Source organism: Dermochelys coriacea, chromosome 2 (assembly GCF_009764565.3).
Source record: "Dermochelys coriacea isolate rDerCor1 chromosome 2, rDerCor1.pri.v4, whole genome shotgun sequence".
Classification (NCBI taxonomy): Eukaryota; Metazoa; Chordata; order Testudines; family Dermochelyidae; genus Dermochelys; species Dermochelys coriacea.
The window spans coordinates 181,469,324-181,496,483 of NC_050069.1; the positions used below are offsets into that span (position 1 = coordinate 181,469,324).

Sequence of the window (27,160 nt, forward strand, 5' to 3'; positions counted from 1 at the left end):
AGAACCTGAAACCAATACCAGTATTGATGATTTCTGAGGTTGCAGAAAGGAAAAATCCACACAAAGAAAGCAGTGGGATTTTTTTTGTCTCTGGGCCAGGTCACTGTTTTGTTTTATATTTTTCCTCCCAAAAATATATAGATGTCTTCACCAAGAAAACTGCATCCCATTTTGCCCCAAATGTGGGCTCCATGCAGAATTATGCTTTCTGTGCCATAAATCTTGCCATTAGGCCCTGATCTTGCAAACACCTACATACGTGCTAAACTTTTCTGCCATGCGTAGCCCCATTGCTTTCAAGCAGGTCTTTGCAGGATCAGGGCCATAATTATCAACTTTTCAGATTCATACTGAGAACAGCTTGTGTAGGCAGCTCAAAACATTACCTTCCCAATTGATTTTATTGTACAATTTTCAATATATAAACATTTTGGCCACATATCAAGACAGTGGTACAAGAATGACTGAGAAACTGCCCCTCCCTGGAGTATGCAAAAGAAGAGCTCATCCAAATCATAAGAAATTTCCACTGCTGCTTTGAATTCTGCTTCTGCTGTCAATCTTGGAGTTGCTGCTGGCCCTTCCGTCCCTCAACTGCTACTCTTCAGAAAGGTGGTATTGACTCATTTGTGCCCCAGAAAAGAAGCAGAAACTTTCAGGCAGAAGATACAGAACTGCTGCAACAGGTCACCTTACAACTTCCTGCAGAAACCTGAGTGAACATAGAATCCCTGCCAAAGAGACACAGGTGTCTCTTCCAGCCACTGATTTGGCTGCTACAAGAAACCCAGGGAATAACTCCCAGCACAAAATGGAGAAAAGCTGTTTGAAAGCAAAGCCATTCCATCCCATTGTGGTATCTAGAAAGCTGCAGAAAGATCACAACAATGCTTGAACTTCAGTTAAGAGAAAAGCTTACTGGGAGGACAATGCCACACAAGGTGAGGAAACAGAAATAGAAGCATTTATAGATCACTAAAGAGACTTATTAATAACAATGTGTGGGGACATGTAACAGCTCATATATATAATAAGCACAATGTATATGGATTTTTAAAACTATAAAAGGATAACAAAAACCATAACCCCTCTCATACTCAAGGCTTTTTATATATTCCTCTCACGAGCTACCTGTCATGGATCATCCCTGATTGCTGGTATAGGCTATGCCAGCAGTTCTCAACTGGGTGTCTGCACCTCCCTGTGGGGCTGAAGCTGGGAGCTGTGGGGTTGAAGCCCTGAGCCCAGGCTCCCCCCCACTGCACCCTGAGCTACCCTCCTGCCCATGCACACCCCCTTGATTGCCCCTTCCTGCACCCAGCGCTACCCCCCCATCCCTGCACCCTGATCGTTTTTCAAACTTTTTGAGCTGAGTCCCCACTTTGACTTTTATTTTTTGTTTGTTCCCAACCCCGACACATAGGTGGCCTGCTGAGCTGAGTCGGGGGTGGAGGTGGCACTCCCTCTCTGAGCCCCACTATCCAGAGCTGGCCTGAGCCCCTCTGGCCCTTGCCCCTGCAAAATAGGAGTCAGACTACACCTTTGGCCTAGGTCCCTGCCCCGGCCCAAAGCCCTGAGTTTTCCCCCTCTGCCCCCGCTGGGCCCTGGAGTTATTATTGCATGTTTGGGGGGGGGGTCCTCAGAAAGAAAAAGGTTGAGAACTTCTGGGCTATGCCACACATGGCCATTTCTGCTTGATCCAAAGCAAGCATCACAAACAAGTCTTGCTACCAGCTTGCTATTTTGGTGTGAACAAGTGTGAATCTGAGAGACTTGCAGACCATCTCCACCTTCCCATCATGCCTCAGATGGGTTTTCCTTTCATGTGTCTCCTGAAGTTCCATACATGAATACACATTGGCTAATTAAAAACATACTTATTATTTAAAACCCTGCCATTTACTATACACTAGCGTTAAACATTAAATGTTTTAGGGAACAGTGAATATTCTTTTCCATGGGAGTATTTGTCTAAGCTTCTTTTATATCTTCCTCATGTTCGCCTTCCTTACTTCTTATTGCCCTGTAATGGTGGACTCAACACCACAGAGCCAGTGTGGTCCAGTGCCCCACTGAACTGCAGCTCAGGAATCCTTGGTTCCATTTTTGGCTCTGCCATGGACAAGTTGGGCAGGTCACCTCTGTTTCCCCTTCCATCTCTTGTCTGGCTGATCTACTTAAACTTAAATCCTTCAGAGCAAGGATTATCCATGTGTTTGTATAGCACCTAGCACAATGGAGTCCCAGCTTCATTTGGAGCCTCTAGTCACTAATGCAGTGGTCCGTAAACTTTTTACCTTGTGCCCTCCTTACCCCTGTCATGCCCCCTCAAGTCAGGGTTGGGGCCATAGTTCCATGATGGGGAGATGTGGACAGAGGTAACAGGGCTGGGGCCACATCTGGGGGCAAGGCTGGATGGGGAGCCAGCAGCTAGGGTCAGGAGTGGAACAGGGTGCCACTCCCTCCTTGCCCCCATGTTGGGGCTAGCCACGCCCCCTGAATATTCCTCTGCGTTCCTTGGGGGGGCGAGGGGGGCGCCCTACAGTCTGGGGACCTCTGCAATAATGTAATAGAAATGATAACATGTAAAACTTCCTCCGTGCAGAGAAGGGATGGATTTTGTGCCCTCCAGAACCTGTCCATGCTATTCCTGAAATGACTGAAAGGCATGCTGCAAAGACACAGGGTTTAATTTCCCACTGCCTTCATCTTCGTGTAATCCTTTTATAGTGAGGCCAAAAGGGAGTGTAGATCATAACGGTAACATTTGACTCCCACTTTGCGCTCATTCTTGCACCGGCATAAATGACTAAATAAAATGCACGGTAGTGAGGGATCAGTCATTAGATTCTGCTTCCCCACACTCTTCAGGGATGAGCCTGCTGCCTTTACAGTGCTCCCTGTCCCTGCCTGCTGAGAAGCAAAGGACCAGGTGTGACTCCTGTAGTTCTAAACCACCAGGTCAAACCAATCAGTTCTAATTTTATTGAGGATTAGATCTGTTCATTTAAATTACATTTCAGCCAACCTCGGCTTGCAAATTTGGAGAGCCCTTTCCGTTTGTATGCAGAATAGTGGTTTCCAGTGGTGGTTATGAAACTTGGGAGAACTGTGATGGCATTTATTTCTTTGGTGGTGCTATTTTTGACCTTAAAAGGGTGAGATTTTCAATTCCCCCCCCCCCAAAAGATTTCCAGAAGTCCTCAGCCTTCTTTGCCATATCTCCTCCATGCCTTTGAATGCTGCTGCCTCCTTGCTTGTGTGTGTATGCCCTCTGCAAAAATTTTTTGTACGTATTTATATCTCAGTGGCTGTGTTGCCAATGAGCTCTGAAAGAAAGCAGAGCTGAGATAACTTCTAATCCACCTTTCTGTGATAATGTGGCGCAAGTGAAAAAAGCCAGGGGTCTTTCTCTCTACTCTAGCTATGCCCTAGATGTGGTAAACGGGGGGCCTGGAACAGATGCTACAGGCACATGAGAGAGTTAAGTTCCAAGGCCTGCACTTGGTGGGGGTGGGGAATAAATACCTGGGCAGTTGGAGGCCTTTGTTAGGAAAATTTAGAAATTCAATGAACACCGGCTGTCAAGCATGAGACAGTGGGTTGAGTGCGCCAGTGCCAGTCACTGAACAAACGTGACTGTCATCCTACAGCAAGGCTTCTGACAGAGTCCTGGAGTTAGATGTGTTAAGCGCACACACTTCACTCTGTCAGATGGGATTGCCCATGTCACAGTGACCCTCATGCTGGGCAAGCTATTATTGGCTCTCCGGAGAAGTTCTCACTGCTATGCAAAACACAGTGGATAAAAACAGGAAGTAGTTCTGGGCAAAGAGTGGGCATGGGAAAGTTGAGAAGAGGGGCTTCTTAGCATTACTGATGTGTATGGCTAGCCTCTATTCTTCATGGCTATGAGTCTCTTGGCCTCTTCCATGTTCTTTATTTGTACATAATATAATAGCACCCCTGGTAGCTGGAACTCACAATGCTATTCTGCTGAGTCTGTCCCAGTTTGACAAGTAGAGATGGCTTGATGGAGAATCTTTGGAAGAGAACTAATTCCTTTCTTGAGAAGGATTTCAATTCAGTGTTTTACTCTCTTTTACACTTGGGTTTCATTGCTAATGGGCTATACTCACCTATGATGTAACTGTGCTGTTTCAAAGAGGTTCACGCTAGGGATAAATGTGGCCTATCATACATATTTTCCCAGTTTGGGCAGTTTTTTTGCCAATTGATTTTTTTTTGTGTGCCCCACTAGTGCCTTTGGGACCTGCAGCATTTAGTGCATGGGAAGTGTTTTGAAAGGATTGATTTGTCATGTATGTATGGAAGGCTGGGATCAGCTCAAATTTGATAGGAAGTTGCTGCCATCTGACTGCTCTTTACTGGCTACCATGAGGTTATTTGTCGTCCTGTGTAGAACTTCTAATGGGCAGGTGTCTATAAAAAGTAAAGCACTAACTATTGGGAGCTTTGTTGCTTGTCTCGGCAAAGAGGTAAAGTACCAATTGATCTTAGGAGACCAAGCTCCTGTCTCACCCTTAATGCTGATACCTTCAGGACTGGGTTGAGGTATCTTTGCAGGGTATTATGTGACACCCATAGGTATTAGAACTTGGAGTGTTGCACCCTCTGGCTTGAAGTGGTTTCCATCATATTCAGGATGGTTTTTGGTTCAGTGGCTGTCCACACCCCCACTAGGAAAAAATTGTTTCAGCACCTCTGGTGGCACCTGTTGTTGTACAGTATTCTATACACAAATGGAGGATTTTTATTCCCCTAAAACACTGTGTTGACATTTATGGGCAAGAGATTTTATTTAATCAGGGCCCTCTGCTACTGTTTACACAGTCTTTTACCTGAGGGGTGGCTTAGACCTGGGTCAGGAGTGAAAAGGAGGAAGTGAGCTTGTAGTAGGGACAAGTTGTGCATTTTTTGTCTATGGAGATGTGCATATATATTTTAAAAGACTCATTCCACAAATAAAATACAACAGAATCAGCCTTGGACCTTAATATACCATGTTAAGACACAATGTATATCAAACACAATAGCATCAGCAAAACAAAAAAAGGCACAGGTCTATTGAATCTCAGAACTGGCAACTTTAATTCTGGCATCTCCTAACTTTTCAGAGGCTGACTTTGTAAACTTAATAATGTAGCTTTTTTTGAGGGGTTTTTTTTTTCTTTCAGCAAACTGGAGAGGAAAAAAAACAACAAAAATTTCACCTTGTGGAGTCCTATTGAGCCAATACATGGTTCAGCAGCAGGCTTAGGGTCTTTAGATCCATAGAACAGTTCTCTACTACTTGAGCTGGTGGAGTAACTGAAAGCAGTAATAGTAGACTGTTATCCTCAGTGCAGACCTGCCACTAGAGCGGTGTGACACACAATTTGCCAGTTGGTTTCATGGCCCTTTGCTGACAGCAGAGGAGTGTTGAAACTCGGGAATCTTAGGTTCAATCCTAGGTTCTTTAGGGGAGGGTCCTATAGTCCTGTCCCTTTCTTCTCCTATCTCCTCTTCGCTAGCTCCTGCTCCACCCCTATTCCTGCCCATTGTCCCTTCCACCTCTGTTCTTCTCCTCACTCTCCCCCCACGCTCATATGCCTCCTCTCAAGTCCCTCCCCCTGTACTCTCATCCCATGCCTCTTCCCCTCCCCCCCCATTCCTCACTCATTTGCATTCCAGTCAGGCTGTTTCTCCTCTCCTTTTGCTTAGGCACCATCAGGGAGCAGTGAGAACACAACAAATGCAGTCTCCCTGCTCTCCATTCCTATGCCTGGCTCCATATTGGCCAGGAAGAGCAATTGCAGGGAATGTCCTACTCGGCTCCAGGAGACTTGGGCTGGAGATTGCTCAGTTACAATGTGGGGATGGTGCATGAACAGGCCGGTGAACATGTAGGAATGGTGAAGGGAAGGTGCATGCCTTCAGAGAATTTATCTGCCAAATGAACATGTCTCTACCAAGCACGTGCAAATTTCAATTTTTCAGATTAGGGCAGATTTTCACAGGGAGGCAAAATGCGCATCCCTGACCCCAGGGAGACTACCTTTGCAAAGTTCAAACCTTTGCTGCAAGGCGTGGAGGTGCTAGTGCTTCTCAACAAAATGTCAGAATGATTTTAACATGGGCAGTGCAACATACTTCCTCCTACTCTTGTTCCCAGAAGTGGCTGAATCATTTTAGCTGGAACTTCCCCAAAAACTTCAACCTGAGGAGCCACCCAGTATGGAAAATTTAAGCCCAAATGGTAAATCTGGAAAAGTTATAAGTAATATAAAGAGGGTCTCATAATGGGATTTGTCAGGCAACCTTATCTACAGGCAGCTCTGCCTGCACTGTCTATGATAATTCTGTTCCTGCTTGTTTATCCATTCCTATTTTGTAGCCAGGCCTACACTGTGCCTTGGGATGTTACCACTGACTCATTTTTTGTCTGCCATATATGCTTTTTTGCTCTTCATTTATAACTTGCCTCTTCCACTAAGCTGTCTTGTCACAAGCCTCTCATTTTCAGAAGGTAGGCCCTGCATCTTCAATGCTACAACAGTTTTTTTTTTTTTTATATGAAAAGGTTGCTTCCTTCCTGCCTGTTCTTGAGATTATATTGCTGCTTCTCTGCAGCACGTCTGACTTCCACCCTCCTGCATCACTGTGACTGGCTCTCAGTGCACGACTCGATCCCAACACATCAGTCCAGCTCTGCCATTCTGTGTCTGTGCTGCTGTGCTGATGTCAGGGTGATCTCCAGTCTGTACTGCAGCTGCCATTGTCAGTTCTCTTTCCGGTCTTGTAGTCAAGAGTCCCTGCTGCCCGGGGCTTTTGTTAAAGCTGCCCATAGCTTTGTCATCCTCTCCCTGGCTGCTTGTCAATGCCCAGGAAGCAGTAGTGTTGTTTTTAATGGGTGGACAGTGCTGCATAGAGAAACTTGGAGAACATTACATGGCATCTGCGCTAGCTCCTACGGTAATCAATGGATCACCATTCTGTAATAGGGACCTACAGATTGCTGCATGGTACAAACTTGGGGCACACTTTTGAAAAGTTCAGCTTCTGAAAAATTAGACCCCTTTAAGGTATCTCAAGTTGAGCACCCAGAATCACCAGTCACTCTTAAAAATCTTGTCTGCTTCTGGCTGACCCAGCATAGAGCCCTGTACTGTCCTAAGTTACACTAGTGTAAATCAAGAATATATCTGTTGAAGTGAATGGAGTTCTATCAGTGTAAAACTTCTGAGAGATCAGACTCAGACCCATAATTCTCATTTTACCTCTGTTTTTATTGTTTTCTCAAATCTGATTATTTACCTTGTGAATAATGAGCTACGTGGCTACAAATACCATCTCAATATAAATCAGAATCCACATATGTCCTTCCCTTGTTGTTGAGAATTTCTATACTAGACAGGTTATGCTGTGCTTGTTGAGAAGGATGCTGCATCCCCAGAGGACGTCTCTTACTTATCATATATTTATCCCAAACTCTGTTGTAATATTATGAGCAATAATAAATAACTAAAGAGCAGTCATCTGGGGAAGCCCTAATCCTGTTGGAAGTGCAGGGTAACCCTTCTACAACAATAGACCCAAGAGAATGCCTCTGGCTTCTGTATTCCTTTACCTTCTGTGTTTGTTACACGGTCTTTAAATACCTGAGGTAAGAAAATAATCTGCACAGTCGATGATTCAGTTAATCTTTTATTAAAGAATTAGTACCTAAAGAGAAGCATTCTGTTTCGGTGCTGTGCTTATTAATTTCATAATACTGGAAATATTTTATATCCATGAAGGAGAGCTTTTTAAATAATGGGACTTTCTCTTTGGTCAAATGAAAATAAAGTCCAAATATGAGGCAAACCTCTCTTCCCACCTCCCCAAACGCTTCTCAAAACATTCCCTCAAATATTGAGCCTTCTCTTATTCTTTTTAAAAAATCTATAAGACAAAATAGCACCCAATACTTGGGACCATTACTACAGAATGCTGCAGTATTTTTATTATTATTATTATTACAGAAGAACTGAATGCTAGACATTTAAAATTCATTTTAAAAAAAAAATCTCCTGGGAGTTTGTCTGTTTGACATCTGCCTGATAGCTGGATACATTCCTACTTTTACAGCCCATACACAGAGAGAGTGACACTCTGCAAACAAAACATTGTCACCTGAACAATTCACTCAGCAGCTTGCTTTGCTGTCCATCAGAGGGGACTCATCCCTTTCTCTTTTTTTAATCCTCCCCCTTCCCCCCCGAGCCTTTGTTGACGTTGACATCTCATCCTTTGGCCATCATTCATCCTAGCCACTGCAAACTTTGGAGAAAATAAAAACCCTGCTCCCCTAATCAGATTAGAGGGCCTGCAAATTGAATTCAGCCCCTCTCAGTGTCCCCTTAGCTGGCTGTCATTAGGAGCAAAGGCTGGCCCTTGGCAGAGGCCCAAACACCAGCTAACTGAATTTGAGATGCTGGAGTCTTGACAGGCCAAGGGAGGTAATTGAAGAGCCATGGGGATCTTGCAGAATTTCAGGCCACGAGGATTACACTGGGGGATCCTCAGGGCCCATCTGTAGTGGGGATGGGGCTCTTAAAAAGCCACTGTCTGGGCCTTTATCTTTGCTAAAAAGATCAACACAAATGGATGGAAAGAAGTAACTTTTTTAGCCAAACAAACCAGGTTTTCAGAATTCTCTATTATTTTTCCCTCTTGAGCCCCAATCTGAAGGTGATAGTTTGTTTTGTTTTTTACATGACTGTTTGTTTTCTTTTTCTTTAGACAGGTTAAAATTGCTGTGTTCATCTCAGTAAAACTATTTGGTCTATCCTCCAAAACAAAGCAATTTTTATTGAACCAAGACTAAAAAATATCAAAGGTCCAATTTGACATTGGTTCATAATTTAGTGCACTTTCTAAAGCTCTTTAACTTCTACTGCAGATACTCTTTCTTAGTCATGGGGCATTGGACACTTTGACAAAGTGTCTGAGAACGCTAGATTGATCTCAAAAGAATAAACTTGAAGCTAATCAGAAACCTATCAATCTTTATTTAGTTGGAACAGCTATAGTATATCGAGAAAAAACATAAATTATAAAAGATTGTAAACATCTCTTAAATTTCTGAAAAGAACACACACGTTCTAGGTAGATTAATGTGGTTCAGAACTGATTTGTGTTTGTTGCCTTGTCTACGCACACAAGTTATACCTCCTTTTAATTACATAACTATAGATAAAGAGGTACAACTCCCATAGCGTGTACACAGTTATATCGGTATAAGCTTATTTATACTAGTAAATCTTATTCCTGTATGTGAAGGGGAATAAGCTACACCCGTACAAATCACCTCTATGCCAATAGAATTGCATCCACACCAGGGGTTGTACCACTCTAAGTGTATTGGTACATTTATCACACACCAAACTGTCTTTATACTGCTATAACTATTTCAGTGTATAGACGAGACCTGTTTATATATAGCACTAAGACCGAGCTTCAGTGCCAACAATTGCAACTTTCTTTAAATTCTTCAAAGACTAATGTTTTTTCAAAGAGCACTATGCTTTTAAAACTTTGGGATTTATGCTATGTGAGACATCATGTTTTACACACCAGTCACATAAGATGCAAACCAAGCAGTTTCAAATGAGCTAATGGTACATGTTTACATGTCTCATCATGAAGAATTCTTGTCAGCTGCTTCAGCCCTCTAATGTATCTTTTCATCATACGGTTTAGTAGAACACAGCACACACTTGGGGCCATATCTTCAGCTTGTATAAACCTACATAGCTCCATTGCGTTCACAGGAGCTATGTTGATTTACAATAGCTGAGGAACTTGCCCTACATGTTTACGCACAGTACTATAGGTGGGGGCTGGTACTGCAGCCTACTGTTAATTTTGCCCAAACTTTTCATTCTAAAACCCTATTTTCAGTTGCTCACAACTTTGCCAAACTTTAACCAGTTAAGCTGCAATTTCCGTGCTGAGGGTCTATCTCAGGCTGAATGTTTTAAAAAAATTCAGCCAAAATGGTTCACCTGTTTTTGAGAACAAATCTAGGGGAAAAGGAGTTTTGTCCACATGAAAAAACACTGTCAACTTTCTTTGGAAACTTTAGCATCCCCATGCTTTGGAGCAGGGACATGAAATTTGGGAGGGATGTTCCTTTGGCCATCCTGGTGAAAACGCAACAAAGTTTGGCCAATTATAAGTTTCTGAAAAATTGCAGTTTGCACATGCTCAGTAGGGACTTGTTACATTTTAGAAGCTAAATTCTCCAAAGCTTCTATCCACAGTGTCCATACTCTAGCCTGGGTCTGAGCAGAACTTTCCCTGTAATTGCAGCCCTGGGATACTGTGGACTTTGTTGGGTCTGGGCACCTGAACTGAGAGCAGGGAGACTCACTTCTGTATTCTTAATGACCCTATTAGGCCCAGGCAGCTTGGTAGAAAAAACTTCCTCTTTCAAATGCAAAGGGGACAAGAGCCAGATTTGTTGGGGTGGATTAGATTGGGGTGGGGGAGGGAATGGAGAGCAGAAACTGGGACTGGAGGTGGGAGAATAGAACTGAGAGTTGCAGGAGGAGGCAGAGGCTGAGACTGTCTAAGCAAGAAGACTAGGACTTAGAACGAGCAAGGTGATTTGTTGTTATAGATCACTTTTATGTATAGTTTTTTATCCGGATGGATCTTAAAGCACTTTTCTTACTAATAGTGTATGGAATGGAATGCATTCATCACAGGAATGAAGCAACTTTGGAGTGGGAGACAGCAGTTGTTTAACAGTAAACAGCATACACACCAGTTTAGAACAAATACCATATACAGTTGAAACAGCGGGCAGGAATTAAAATTTGTGCTGTGTGTTATGCTTCACTGCATATGAACAGAGTAAATAAAAACATAAAATACTCTTGCTTTAAGGTTGCAATATAACATTACTTAGAATCTGGAACAATACGCAAGGACCAAAAAACAGAGTGAGAGAAATCCGGCTGCTCCGTAGAACAGAGAGGCACTCACCCCACCTTATCTAGACTGGCTGCCTGCATACTGACTCCTGCTGCTAAGCCCACATTGCACAGTTGCCTACAGAGTCTCCTGAAAGCAGGACCAGGAAAAACCCATGAAATTTAAAGTGACAGCATATAATTTTAAAAGGGTTTTCAATATACCATACTGTTCACATACATATTTAGGAAAAAGAGGGATCTCTATGGGGTATTCATGTCACACAAGAAACTAAGATGACAAAGGCCTCAAGCAAAGCCCAAAAACTCTCCTCTATGAAGAAAAATATCCATGTTTTAACTACATATGGAAATTGCACACCTTGTAATCTTATGAGCTGTATTATAGCATTACACAAAATGCTTACTTTAACACTGCAAATAACACCTTTCCATTTAACCTCTGTATAAGAATTCTGCCCCAAATAATTGTATATGATAATATACCAAATTTACCAGTATCCCTGAAAATACCCCTTAATGCAGATTTTTAAATCTTTTTTTATTCTCTTTAAAATTCATTCTTAAACCCAAGTGAGCAGCTGCATATTTCTGATATTTTGAATATGGCAATTGTGGTTACTGTTACAATGACTTAGTCAGATGATGACAAATTGTAGGCCACACGCCCTTTCTTCTTTTAAGCAAAATGTTAATGATTGGTGAAATTTGGAAAGCTAGTGGAGTTGTCAATAGTGCCCAATTGGAGACAGGTTATGTAATCCACAGCACATATGTTTCACAGGATGTTATGGAGGAAAAGACAACAAATCACCTTTTAAAAATCCTGGAATGTTATTCAGTGCTTATGTACAATGTAACTAGAATGGAAATGTATTGGATATTTTCTTTCTTGCCCCCTCCCCCCCCCACTTTTTTTTTTTTTTAAAAAGAAACAAACTAAGTAGCCTGTGCCCCACTGGAGACTATTGACATCTCCGCCAACTGTCCAAGTTACACTAGCACAATGTCTATGGCTTCTCAGGATGTATTGCTATCAGAAGTGTTGCTCTTCTTTGTAGAGGTTGGATGGCTTGTTACCAAAATCCTATTTTTTTTTAAAAAATTATTTCCTTTTTAAGCCCTCATCCACCTTGCCCATAACTCTGATCATGTTATGTCTCCTGTCCCCTTTTCACTCACACCCCTCCCTGAACTTCTTTGCTTGATCTGCATCCTGATCAAGGCTCCCCGCAACACTGCTCTACCTGATGACTCTATCCTTGTCTCTCTCCGCAGTCTGCCTTTACTCTGGACTCTGTCACTATCTCCAGTCTCACAGGATCCTTTGTCTCAATCTTCCACTTGCATCTCTATGGCTTTTCCTGTGCAACTCTCTGTCTGGAATGCTCTCCTTGATCCGTTCCTCCTTGCTCTTCTCCTTCAAGTCACTCGTATGCTAGACTAATTCTTGCAAGTCTTCCAGCCACTAAGCATCCACCCTTCCACTCCAGCATACAGAGGTGAAGTTCTTGCATATTAAAATAACAAGGGACTCCCATGATCAGTGCATCACCAAAACTACTGAAATTACATTAATTTTACTTCATCTCCTTCCTGTACAGGCTTCGGCAGGTGCAAAACTTTTTAACTCATTTTATTCTATTAGGGGCAAAATGTGTCCCTTTCCAGTGTGCACAGTGGGTTCTGCCAGCAAAGGAACTGAATGTGATTCCACTGCCTTGGAGAGGGTCAGGTTTGAGGAGCCCATGAAAGAAGTGCATGCCATAGTGCCATCTCCAGAAGGGCACTATTTCATTGGGACTGGGACTTGTGGATCACCTCCTATAGCGACCCATCAAACTATTCTCTGCAGCAGCAGCACAAGTACCACGGAGGGCACTCTGGCTCTAGCATTGGAGTGATGGTTGTGAAACATCTTCACTGCCATTCTGAGGCCTAGAGGGAATTATTCCTTCTGCCCAATCCTTCAGGAACTTTGTGACATGCAGCCCAGCTGTTGGGGTTCTACTGTGAAGATAGAATTCAGTATTGTGGCCTCAGTCATTTAGGAGGTCTAACAATTCTAATTTTTCTAAAAAAAATGTTAGTTTTCCTCTTTAAGGTAAGGTTCTGCTCTGAAAAGAGCTTTTTACTGAGGGGTTGAACTGATGGGATTGCTACAGCTATGGAAGTGGGGGAAGATATGGACTTCCTTTCTGTGGTTCAGGATGCACTGAGTTATGGCCAAAGATTCCTCCCACACCAGTGTAGTTTGCCTCTTCTGAAAAGTATCTAATATCCTACCCTGTTAAGCTCTATCTTTAATAAGAAACCTCTCTGGTGTGGCCTGTGTATGCTTGTTGTACATCAGAGTGTGAGGCCTCACTTTGTTTAATAGTTTAATTACAATGTCAGTATGGATTCATTAGCATGACAGCTGTCACTGTAAATGGGCAAGCAGGGAGGCTTTCAGAGCCCCAGGGGTCAGGATAATTGATGTAGTGAACAGAATACTGTATTTACTAAACAATGGGCTGGGTCTCTATTTTGACCTGGGAAGGGCAATCCGTGTAAGAAGGGAATCAATAGCAGCTGAATTTTCATCAGGGATCAGATTGATTCAGCCACATTAACCTCCTCACGCAGATTATGTTCTCCTGGAGCTTGGATGATGATAGCAGGCTCCAAAGGAGGTTTACAGACTCTTACAGATTTGTGATGATGTTTTGTTTTTGTTTAATACCTAGCATCTTCTGAGATCCAGATCAGCAGCATTGGCAAATCAAAGAAAGAGAGAATCTACCTCAACTGTATTCAGATGTTCTTTATATTTGTTTCTCCTTCACTTCTCCAGTCTCTTACTCTTCATGATATAACACCACAGAATAGTTTTCCTCTTCTACTTCTCTTCATAAAATGGGCTAGTGGAATAGTAGTTGGAGAGGAGTTAACAGTATTGACATTTCTTCTTGAACAAAGTTCTCTTCCATGAAGTTTTAATGCGTCACCTTTGCCGTATGTAGTGACTAGTTGAGGTTTTATGTTGTCCAGTGTGGGCTTCCCAATGATACCGTTGCTGTAATTCCATGGGCCCCCTTTGTGGAGCCAGCCTATCTTAAAGCTTCTGTTGGCAGACTTGCCATTCGGATAATCTAGCCCAGATTTACAATTGTTCCTTGTATTTCTTCTTTTTCTCATCTGCCTATCTTTGAAGCATGGGAATTTTGCAAAGTTATTTTGTAGGTGATCCTAAAAACAGAGGCCAACCAAATAAGGCCCTGTTAGACCAATATGTAAGAGTTAGTGCTGGTTGAAATATTTCAACAACAACAAAAATGTTGTTCTGATTAAGTCAAATGTTTTGCCAAAATGTATCAATTCAAAATTTTTCATTTTTTTTAATTAAAATTGAAAATGAAAAATTTGGGGGTATTACTTTTTGAAATTGTGTTTTCTTTTCGGTACAGAAAAAACACTTTCTCCAATTTTCCTTTTTTTCACTGGAAAAAGGGGAAAAGTAAAGAAGTGAGGATTTCCGCCACTATTTTCTTATTTTTTTTTTAAATTACCCTCCTCCACACACACACACACACACACACACACACACACACACACCCTTTTCCCAGTCAAACAAAGTGTGTGGGGGGAGCTTTTATTAAAAATGTGCCTTGCATGGTACCAAGTATCAGAGTGTTTAGTCTGTATCCACAAAAACTACAAGGAGTCTGGTACCACCTTAAAGACTAACAGATGTATTTGGGCATAAGCTTTCATGGATAAAAATTCCCACTTCTTCTGATGCCCAAATAAATCTGTTGCTCTTTAAGGTGCCACTGGACTCCTCATCCATTTTATTAAAAAATGGATTGTGAATGTCTGAGGTTTTTCCCCACCAATATGAAAGAATTTTTTTGAAAGTTTAACATAAAAAAGGTGTTCAAAAACATTTTTTTGAAAAATGAAAAAATTTGAATTAAACAAAAATACTCATTTTATTACTATATATACTTTATACTCTACCCTCCCTCAGTGCTAGTAGATGTACAGTGCACCATATTTATCCTGCAAAGAGGGAATCCCACACCGTTCCTGTGGATAGGCAAGCCCCATCTTATCATTTATAACTTGTACTATAGAGGCCTTAGTTGAGATTGGGACCCTTATGATGCTAGGCACTGTACAAATGCATGGGAGCAAAAAGCTCACTGTCTAAATAGGGTGGGAGGGGAAATGAAATGATTTGCCCAAGGTCACAGAGCAGGTCTGTGGAAGTGGCAGAATTAGAACTCGGGTGTCTTGACTCCCTGTCCACTAGACCACACAGCTTACCGTATTGTAAGGGTTTTATACTTGCTACCACCAACATAGTATCTACGCACTCACCATATTGTTCTTCCATGACAAACACAGTAAAATGAGTAAATGCTGCATATGTCTCACTTATCGAGTTTGGGGCAGATTAGTAGAAATAAATCTCGCATAACTCTCGTGAGCCATAAACATCCTGTTAGGTTCTAAATGGGGAGCCTAATCGCAATCTAAATGTTTTCACTCCAAGTGTAAAACCAGAGGGAAAATATTTCACAACACTGTTAACAGGCTGTAGAGGAAACCGGACTGTTACAATAGGCAAAGTCCCTGAGAAGGCACAGGAAATTGGCACACTAAGGGTTAATCTGACAGCCAGGGGATCTTCACTTAGTTAAGAGGCAGTGACTCCTATGATAAATTTGACTTGTATAAAGTCATCGCAAGGGCACTGTGTGTGTGTTTCACCCAAGACAGTGACCTGCCGGGATTTAGTATTGTACTATAGAAACTCATATTTAATTTAAAAAAAGAGAGAGAGAGGTATCATCCTATGCCTAGTTTTAAAAAATGTAAAATAAAATGATTAATATTGGTAATGGGTAGCAAAAGGAGTAGGTGGGGAGGGAAGAGGGTACAATCAGATTGATTCTAGAAGAGGCTTCCGCACACACACACACACTCATTGTGTCGCCTCTGTTGGTTGCATAAGTGCTTTTAAAATAATGAAATTACTGCCATCAGAAAGAGGAGAGATGTCATATGAGATTTTGGGGGGAGACGGAAGGGAGAAGGGGAGTTCAGCTGTTTGGTTTAAAAACATCTCTTGCAATATTTGCACTGGCCCAGGAAGTTGAATTGCCAAGTCTTTTAATAATTAAAAAGGAAATGCCTGACAAAGTAAGAAAACGTATGCAGAAGCATGTGGGAATTTTTTGTTTTAAAATAAGCAAATCATCTGGATGTGTCATACTGTGTGGTCTTTATTAGTTATGGCAAAAGAGTGTTTTACCGTTGTTAGTGGTGTAGGAAAGGGAAAGGAAGTATGTGTGAAATGCATACATATATAATATGCCTGCTTGTGAACAGATCTGAATGCCGCTTCCCAAAGCAAGAGCTCTGTGTGTTTTGCGTTATTGTAAAGGAAGGAGTGGCTTTGCAGCAGTGAAAGTTTGAATTCCCCACCCGATCGGTTCTTGTAATGTTTCTGTGAAGGGCACAAGCATGAAAGATGCAGTATTAGCACAGAAGGAGACATGTCATTTCACTCAAGTCAGAGAAGGGAAGAAAGCAGGAGGAGGGGCAATAGAGGGAAGGGAGCCCTCCTGTGAATAATTTTCAATTCAATTAGTGTGAACTGAACAAGGTAATAAAAAGCATCAGGGACGGGTGCAGATGTTTCAATAACAATTGGCTTCACTAGAATCTTCATTGATATGGAACATAATATAAATAGAAAGCCAGTGTCTGTGCTTATGACAAATAGGGGGTTTTACTAGTCAACCAAATATCTGCTAGCAGTACACACCAAAGAGTGAAAACAGAGAACCCACAGGCGAAGCCAGTTGCAGAAGGCCCCTCACTGTGTACAGTGATAACAGTTTTTTGGTGAAACATGAAATCTGGTGAGCTGTGTTGTGCTTTCCCTGGGTCTGCATAGTCCTGTTAGGTGACAGAGATCAGGTAGGTTTTTTTTGAGGGCACCGATAATTTCAGGCTCACAACTTCATAAATGTTATGAGCTGCTGTTTGGATGAGAAATATTCAGGATGGGATTTTATAATGTGCCTTGACTAACCAGCCCTTTGTTTTCAATTATTGTGTATCTAGTATAAATATCTCCCTTAGGACCAAGTGTGTGTTTGCAGCTTTCTGTGAATCTATAGTCCAGGGCCTTATTTTAATGACACACTTGTACAAAGTTGGGCTGAACTAATTGTTGGCACAAAAATATTAATAATCAGATCTTCCCTTGATTTTAGCTATTTCTTGGTGTAACATGATGAGTAGTGTGTTATGTCCCCAGCTAATTCCTAGTCCACACAGAGGATAAGGGTCTATCACTGCTCCCAGCAAATGGAGTTACTCTTTGATAGCTCAAATGCTAGAAGCCTGCAGTTTGGCTCTTATGATCCAGAGTTCTGTGCGACTAATGACCCGTTGGATTAGGGAGGTTATAAGAATGAGCACTTTAGCCAAGAAGCATGCCTCAGAGTCTGTCTCTCTAGATCAACTATGTAAACCCCATTATTTCAGCATTTCAATATTAGACTGCGTGTTTCACTGGGAGTGACTGTGCACTGGCAGAAGACGGATTGATGGCTTAATACTGTAGATCTTTTCCCACCTGTAATTTCTATGAAAGCCTGCTTGCTGCAGTAAAATTACTAGTATATAGCTGTGCATGTGAGAAGTATCTGAAGAGATTGGAAAGGTAATCCTTATAGAGGGCAGCATGCTAATCAAAAACAAAGGGAACTGACCTCCTCACTCCTTTCCCTTCAGGGGTGTCTTCACTTCTGTAAGTGAGGTTGCTACAGGAGAAGAAGTTTTGAAACAGCAGAATTTGCATTTCTTGGGTATTTTGCTGACCGTGCCCCCTTCTTAGAGTTCAACTTTCTGAAGTGCTGCAAGTGTGCATAGGTGCATGTAAGCCCCATGAGAGCTGGTGCCCAATCTCTGCCCAAAATAGTTGGGCACCTCCCTCTCTCCTAAGGACCTTCATTCTTTCTTAAAAGAGACTTTTGGTTTCATTTCCTCCCCTTTCTTCTGCAGAGACACTTTCCTGAAATCCTGAGGACTGTCAAAGAAATGTTAACATGTCTTCTCTTTTATAAGTAGACCAGAAGTCTGTACTGGCAGAGTCAGAGCTGATCGCCTATCTTATCTCAGATCATTGGTCTCTAGCTCAGGCTTTCACAATCAACTACAAGTCCAGCTCTTCTGGAGTCACAGGTTAATGACACACTGTGTTTAATGTGATACTCTTCAGGGTCTTTGACTATCACCTGAAAATTAAAGTTAAAATCCTTTCTATGAGGAATGTCACTCAAATCAAAATCCTGGATCCAAACCCCTACGAACATGGAGGGGGGAAAAAATCTGGATCTAGCGTTGAACTTTTGAATTTTCAGCTCATCTCTGCATTAAATAACAGACCATGCCTGATGGGAGGAGTCCTAGAATAAAGGAGAATTGTGCTGTGTGGATGACCCTTGGAAGCTCATACTGTTGTTGATTGGTGGGATGACAATGTTTTGTGTTATTTACCTATATAACATGAATATGAACGAAACACCTAAAATAAATAAGGCTGTCTCTTGAGTCATAAGTTGCTTCTGGGCTTTCACAGCCCAGAGGTTTTGCCTTTTCATAGAGTATTGAATCTAACTTTCTCTATCATTAAGTTACGGCAGAGATTTTCAAATTTATTCATAATCTGGCCCACACTTTAATACAAAAATTGTCCTGGGGGACCATATGCCAACCCTCCTGCAATCCTGTGGATCGTCCCCGTCATAATAATGATGGGTAGCTAGCAACTGCGTATGATGGAGAATATTTGTGTATGTTTAGGTGTCTGTAGCCAGTTTAGCAGCTGGAAATGAGAAGGAACAAGCACTATATGATCAGTCAGCTGTTCTTGGACTGCCACAAGTTTACCATGAGCCAAAAGTGGTCCATGGACCACAGTATGGAAATTTCAGGGTTATGGATTTAAACTTCTCAGCCTTGTCTCATCAATTTGCTTCAAACACAAAACTTTGGCTCAACACTGCTCCAGGCTGGTTTTTCCAGTTATTTCTACATTAAGATAAAACTAAGGATGGGAATAATGGACCATATTGTGATCTTCATTACACCCCTATAATCCCTCTGAAATTGTTGCAGAAGTCAATCGTGTTATGCTGGTGTAGCTGAGAGCAGAACTTGGCCCAGTCTATCTATTTGCATCTAACTTGGCATGCTTGTTTCTTCAGAAACAAAGGGGCAAAACTCCAGGTGGTGTAAACTAAAGCAGTTCCATTGACTTGAAATTGTGATAGTTTACACCAGCTGAGGATCTGGCCCTCCCTACGTCTCTTATGATGAGAGAGGCCAATTGCATATTTCCACTTGTTGGTTGTAGACTGTCTCACTAGGTGATAGATCAGAAATGCACTGTTCTATGTAACAACTATTGTGGATAACATGATGAACACACATTCAAAGGAGCATATTTGTAGAAAGGATATTGTACCGTCTTTTGGAAGTAAATGCTGCACTCATGCATACAGGCTGAATGTTTATTAGCAGAACTTCAGCAGTTTGCTTCACATTCTAACAGCCAATGCACTAGTCTAACTTCTAGTAATGCTGGACCAGAGGGTTTTTTCCACCAAATGCATCCGATGAAGTGAGCTGTAGCTCACGAAAGCTTATGCTCTAATAAATTTGTTAGTCTCTAAGGTGCCACAAGTACTCCTTTTCTTTTTGCGAATACAGACTAACACGGCTGCTACTCTGAAACAAGGCTACATTATGTTTGCCTTAAAGGGACACTATTATAAATATCCTCTTTCTTCAGGGACAAGGGAAGCCATTGGTTGACTCAAACTTGATAGCTAAATTCAGCTATCAACTTCTACCTTCCGCTACTAGTTTATAAATTCAATGCATTTATAGCATCCAGATTTCAAGTTTCTCTGTCAATAGTATAAAAAATTGCAGTATGATATCTTCTACACAATTAAATGGTTAAATAATTTGGTGAATCAAAGCTGATCTGTTTGCAGGTACAGAATATTATAACAGATACAGTCTTTTTTTTTTTTTAAAGGGCTCTGATATTGTATATGAAACATTCTACTGTTTGTTTAGTACAGAGGAAAATGTATTTCTCTAATAGATCCATGCTTTTTCAGGTTAATTTTTTTTTTCATTATTTTAACTTTTGGTACCTAAACATATATTCTCTTCTCTTTTTTACTCACACACTTAACTTATTCAGGGACATTATAAACCCTTAAGTCCTGAATCTCTCCCCCACTTCCTTCCTTCCTTTAAACCCTTTTACCACACTTTTGGCAGGAGGCATGTTAACTAAGATGCTGGACTACAATCCTGGAAGTTTTGGGTTTGAGTCTCACTTGATCTCATGCTGAAAGGCTGCCTCCAGTTCACCCAGTTGCACAAGGGGAGATACCTGATCCATCAGGTTAGGGAAGTGAAAGGAGGTGGGACAAAATGCTGGTCACATCACTCCCTTGTGTACCATTGCTATGGAAACTGATAGGTCTTAAACTGGTTTCAGAGTAGCAGCCGTGTTAGTCCGTATTCGCAAAAAGAAAAGGAGTACTTGTGGCACCTTAGAGACTAACAAATTTATTAGAGCATAAGCTTTCGTGAGCTACAGCTCACTTCATCTTAAACTGTGTCACCAGAGGCTGGGTACATGGGTCTAGCTTGTTTTGAAGCACCTCAACAGTGCTGCTTATGCAATAACCCAAAGGGTTTAATGGTTACTTGTATCATAGAGCTTAAGGCCAGAAGGGAGCACCAGCTCATCTAGTCTGATCTCCTGAATATCACAGGCCAGCAGTGCCACCTGCACACTAAATACAACAACCGTACAATTGTATTATGTTTGTTGATCCTATCTACTCTCAGTATCTTGTTCAACATTCTTATCTGCCAACCTCTCTCTCTCCTCCTCTTTTGTCTTCAGTGTGCAGAAAATTTGCTCAAGGCAAAATCTCTGGTCAGTGAAAGTAATGGTACACTTAATCCTTTGTTGATTTTACTCCATATAGAAAAAGCAAGCTCTGGCAGCTTTTACATGTAACCTGGTTTTGTTACTCTAATACTATCAGTTTTGCAGCTTTTTTCTTTTTCCTAGGGAGGCACTACTGTGATTTCAATTAAATTCATTTTCTGCTTAATGTCATGTTTATCATGTATTATTTATTGCTTTGTATGTTTGTGCCATTGTGTTATTTATTGTGATTTTTACTGTAATGCTCTCTAACTCACTCAATATGTGCGCATGAATTAGCGGTGCCATTTTCAAAAGTGCTCATTGTTCTAACTCTACTCCCACTGAAAAAGGGTTGGCTTAAATCTGCCCCCATTAAAGTCAATGGGAGTTAGACCAACACTGTGCACTTTTGAAACACACACACACACACACACACACACACACACACACACACACACACACGAGAGTGAGTTATATATATATTATTATGGATTTTTTGCATTTCAGGAGCACTTAGCTGCCCCAGTCATGGACCCGGACCCCATTGTGCTACATGCAATATATGTATTTACAGTTACATATTTTACATAAGCTTTTGGGGACTTTGTTCTGTATGTGTGTAGCATGTAGCACAATGGGGTCCAGGCCCATGACTGGGGCAGCTAAGTGCTCCTGCAATGCAAAAAATCCATAATTATATACATCACATCTCTCTCTCACACACACACACACACACACACACACACACACACACACACACACACACACACACAGTTTTATGCATGAATGATTTTTCAAACAAACAAAAAGGCCTATAAATGCATCAAACTTTTGTTCTGGTGCCTATTTGACAATCTCAAGCATTTGTGCAATATTTTACAGGCATGCTGCTGGTCCATTTCCTGTCTGATTTATGTTTTATTATGGAGAGAGCTAAAACAGCTCAGATAATTCATGAGTGAGGTACTGTTGCTTTATGTTAGTGAAATTAGAAAGTAAGATCTATCAGCATGTAATATGACCATAAAAATAAGCACAGCCACAGCATCCTAAAGCAGACTAATTGAATCATTGCAAAGATACACTCGAAAACAACCTTTCACTTAGAACTCCTGCAGTATATCAATGGAACTTTTGGTTACTCTGTAGTAGAACAATAGACCAGTCTCCTTCTGAAGTGGTGGGGAGAATGAAAGGAATTGTTTGTGTGTTATAACATACTAGGCAATACAGAATAAATGTGATTTCTTATAAATAAAATATGTATAGCTTTTGGTCTCAAGATACCCCAAGGTAGATTTAGTCTGAATTTAATTGCCATTATAGCATAAAATATAGCACTGACCATAGAACAGAACACCAGGTGACCGGTACATTAGGTACCTTCTCTGAGATTGGAAATATTATTTTAAACTTATTTGTAATGACAACAGCTACTCTCCTCTGTTAAGTCCAGGAAGAGCCTACATGTGCACAAAGGACAAGTGGCTAATTTCTTGGCCTCACTGACAAGCCGGAGTGTGGGACTGTTCAGCAAGCCAGACAGGCCTCAGTCAGATCCAGAGATCAACACTTCAGCCCGGCCTGCGTCACTGCTGATGAAAAGTGCCTGTCACTCAGAAGGCAGATTATCCACACAGAATGACAGCAAGCAGATCTCCCCCTCTCTCACCCACAGCATTGTTCTGGCTGGGTGATCTGGAGAGTACACCAGGCTCAGATCACGAAATGTAAGATAAGAAGCATAAATGTTGTTTTAATTAAACAAATGGCTCTTTTTTCCTAGTTAAGGGCCAAATCTTGCTTGCTTTATGCCTGGGAGTAGTCACACTGGAGCGAGTGGGATTACATGTGTGGCTAAAGGACGTAGGATTTAGCCTGAGAAGTGTCAAAGTGCCATCTGCACTGCCAGTGAATTACTGCCATTTGACACTTCTAAATCAGGTCATGGCAATGGGTAGGCCATCGTGATAAATCTTTCTCTGCTATTGACAGCATTTGTGGTAGGGGTTTTCTTGTTGTTTTCTATTCTAATTCCTCCTTGATTGTATAGCTTAGTATCGGCTGTCACTGTTAGATACAAGAAAGGTCATTTACAAATGTTTGTTATAATCCAAAGATTAGTAAAAACATTAAATGCAGCCAACAACCCATGGAACTCTGGAGGAAAAATATAACATGTAATATGAATAGCAGACATTTGTCAATCAGCTTAATTTCACGGTAGAAATGATATCCTGGATGAACACCCTACTTCAGGCTGTGAGAGCACAAGTGAGAATAAAATGATTTACTTTAAACTAGAATTTTGTACTAAGCCACGGTGTCCTCTCTCACTGCCTTTATTTTCCCTAAGCATAGATACTCTCACTATGTGGGATATGATAAAGAAGGGGTTAAAGTAGTTTAAAATGCCCATTCAAATGTCCTTTGCTATTAATGATATCTCTAGATCAGCCTACATCCTCAGTACTCTGGTTGTGTCCACAATAAAGTAGTTCCATAGATACCCTGGTTTCAAAACAAACCTATTGGATGAAAAATGGGACCTGCAGATGGACCTAAAGATCACGTCAATAAGGGTTTCCACTTCAGGAAGAAGGGATTAAAGGCTGGATCCTGCTCCCATTGAAGTCCATGACAAAAGTCCCCTTTACATCGGTGGTGCAGGATGAGGCTTTTAGATACCAGGAGTTTTTTAATTGCATCCAAAATGTGAAACAAATTATTCTAATTGTTGCAGGAGACCAATGGTACAGACATATGGCACTGTCTCTATCTGTCAGTTTGTCCATCTGTCTAGCTCACATCACCATAGTATCCAAGCACCTCTTACTTCATTAAGATGTGTTGCCTTGACCTATTTTCCCTCTAGGTATATATCTGTACTTATCAAGGCATTTAATTTTTTGAATTGCTGGATTTCAAGATTTCTCTGGAGAAGAAGAAAGCCAAGGATTATATTTCAGATGTTCTATATCAGGAAAATTAAAATTGGATTAGCTAGTGTTTTGTTATACTCCTTATGCAACACATTTAATGTTTTTAACAGACTAGTAATGGTATATATTCTCCAGTACATGGAACAAGGGAAGATAGGACCCATATCTTATGAAGTCACAAAATTTTATAAAGTACCATGACTTACAGGAGAGGTTCAAAAGTAATATTTGGGTAAAAACATCTTTAAAAATGTTAGGGAAATACATGGAAGATAGTAAGCATTTTTATCTATGTGTATATTGTGTCTTTCCTCTGCAAAGCTCCTTACACATGTTAATTAAACCTGACATTACCCCTGTCATGTAGTTATTATTAAGGGTGATAAGTTAAGCAATTTCCCCAAAGCCAGAAAGTGAGTCATAACCAGAATCGATATTAGAATTTGGGAGTTTGTGGGCTAAGAATTTCTGAAAATTCTACTATCTGAAGCACAGATTAGATCGATTGACAGGGAAACTAAGGGTGTCTACACTTCAGTTAGACACCTGCAGCTGGCCTGTGCCAGCTGACTCGGGCTCGTGTGGCTTGGTCTAAGGGGCTGTTTAATTGCAGTGTAGACGTTCCAGCTCAAGCTGGAGCCCAGGCTCTATGACCCAGGGAGGTAGGAGAGTCCCTGAGCTTTGTGTCAGCTTGAGCACCAAAGTCTACACTGCCATTAAACTGTCTAATTGCAATGTAGACACACCATTAGCATAGACGGCGAGTTATATGGGCCTGTGATGCCCGTGCTTCACCAATATTTAGGAACGTGGGCCTGGCTCCACCAATGTTTAGGCTTACCGTGCTGTGGGGGCCCAGTGCTTTGGGGGGATGTGGGAGCCAATGCGGCCTAAGGAGTTAGTGGGAGGCCTGGCACCAGCAGCAGCAGCGAGCGACCCGGCCCCAACCTGTCCCGCTCCGCTCCACCCCCCCCCCCAGCTCGTTCGGAGGAGGGGGCACAAGCCAGAAAGAGGTGTGGGGGAGGGGGACGGCTTGGGGAAGGGGTGGAATGGGGACAGGGAGGGGGCGGAGCAGGGGCGGACTGGATCTGGTAGCTCGCTGCTTCCAGTGCCAGGCCCCCCGCTAACCCTCCAGGCCATCCTGGACTCCACATCCCCCTAAAGCACAGGGCCCCCCAAAGCATGGATGGGACAGCTCTGGGTCCAGAGCGGCCTGGGGGGATTAGTGGGGGGCCTAGCGCTGGCAGCAGTGAGCGACCCTGCCCCTGCTTTGCCCCCTCCCTGCCCCCATTCTACCCCTTCCCCGCCTCTTTCCAGGTACAAATCAGAATGTAAAACTAGAACCTGTCAGCTTGCTAGGGAACATGCACTATGTATAGCACCCTCCCATACGCTTGCCAGAAGAACAGGCAAACTACAGATGTGAGTAAACTAGTGAAGGTTCCAATACCATTCAACTCCAAATAATGAAAATGTGGATTGCAGTAACTCAGTAAAATACTGTAAACAAAGATCATGCAAATGTACAGGTCGATGCATGCCCAAACATTGAATTAACCTGCATTAGCATGCTGCATAGTTGTGCTATGGCAATTGTGATGTGGCCATTGAACAAAAATAGGAAGCCGTTTAATGTATGCCACGATAACAGCATGACTCCAGGTGCTTAGAGAGTGGTATTGTGGGGATACAGCATGTTGACTAGCCAGTTGTTGTGAAAAGATGAGGGGATGAGGTTAAATTAGTAGCTGGGGGAGGAGAAATGTTTTAAAAATGGATTGTGTTACCTCAAGTCACAGACCGGGCGCCCACACCCACCAAAAAGCTCTGAGATGAATCTGAGGAAGTGTGTGGTACCAGTAAGGGGTGGGGTGCGGACATGGCTTTGTGATTGGCAAAAAGAGAGTGCAGCATTGTATCCTGGGATATCCTCCTGTAAGTTCCCTGCTTTGTCAGGTCAGGTTGGTCCCTCTAACTGTGCAGGAATGTACAAGTGAGGCACTACGCAGAGGCGATGATGCTTTGTGACCCTTTCAGCTTCGGGTTTACTGTGGTACATTTTCTAATACTTTTTGTCTGTATGATGCAGGAAGTAAGACTAGATGATCATAAGAGTCCCTACTGGCCTTAAAAATCTATGAACTTTAACTCTTGGGTTTGGCAAGTCCTGCATCTCTTAGTTGGGACGCATCACATCAGACTGCTGAGTTAGCGCAAACCTACAAGAAGGCTGATGCAATCATATAATGCTGCCTGAGAAGCAAATGCAGTCCATTTCCTACTGGTATCCTCTCTGAACCGGCCATCTTGTATTTAAAATGCACTTCATTTGCCCCATCAAATGAAGCAATGGCATTACACATATATTTATCGATGCTGTCCAGCTCTACCATTTTGTTATGAAGTAATGCAATGACAGATCTGATGCTTCTTGGAGAGAACTGCAAGCAGGGCTGGTTCTAGGGTCCCATTACTGGGGAGGGTGAAGGGGGTATTTTGGGGGCCCTGGATATCACTATTTACAAAACAAACTTCCTGGAGTCAAGGGGCCAGTTGGACCCCTGGAAAATCTTGGCTATTAAGAGTGTAAAAAAAAATGTGGCTAGTGTGTCAATATTTTGCTGTGATTTATAGAAAGGATGAAGACTCTAATCTGCTGCTGTTCCATGACTTAACATTGGATAACTTTGTATATATTTTGGCCTTTCTGAAAATAATTGGGGGTCCGTGCCTGAAGATTATTTCGGGAGGCAGGTGCGAACGTCTCCTGTGCCCCCCTGGTAGCACCAGGCTTGACTTGAAGCCCTGGATTGAGAACAGATTAAAGGGGCTGAATGTGAGGAGAAAATAACCTTCTGCTGAGCTGAACTAGTTAAACTAAGGAGGAACCCAGGGGCAGTACTCCCATCACTCTTCCCCTGCTAAAAGCAGAAAGAAAGTGCATCTGGATTTGGGTAAGTAGCACACCCTACTCCTTGTTTGGTGACACAAGAGCTCCTTCTCCTGTTTCAATCTATCCTAATCACTTAGGATAGGCTCCTGGAGTCATGTGGGGACATCAGAATCTCAGCTTTCATTTTAAAAATGTTTTTCCAGTTCTCACCATTGCCAACAAAAGCTTGACAACTTGATCCAACTGTAACCAAAGAAGTGATATCTGCCTGAGTCTGCAGAAGCCTGAAACAAGAGCTCCTGGAGGTGTGAACTAC

At 42.0% G+C, this 27,160-nt stretch overlaps 1 long non-coding RNA gene across 1 annotated transcript; it reads left to right on the forward strand.

The window, feature by feature from the left end:
- Nucleotides 1–815: 815 nt before the first annotated feature.
- On the forward strand, nt 816–22,799 carry LOC119851846. The gene is made up of 2 exons (XR_005291429.1): nt 816–941; nt 22,461–22,799. It is a non-coding gene; the product is annotated as an uncharacterized LOC119851846 (long non-coding RNA).
- The last annotated feature ends 4,361 nt before the right edge of the window (nt 22,800–27,160 follow it).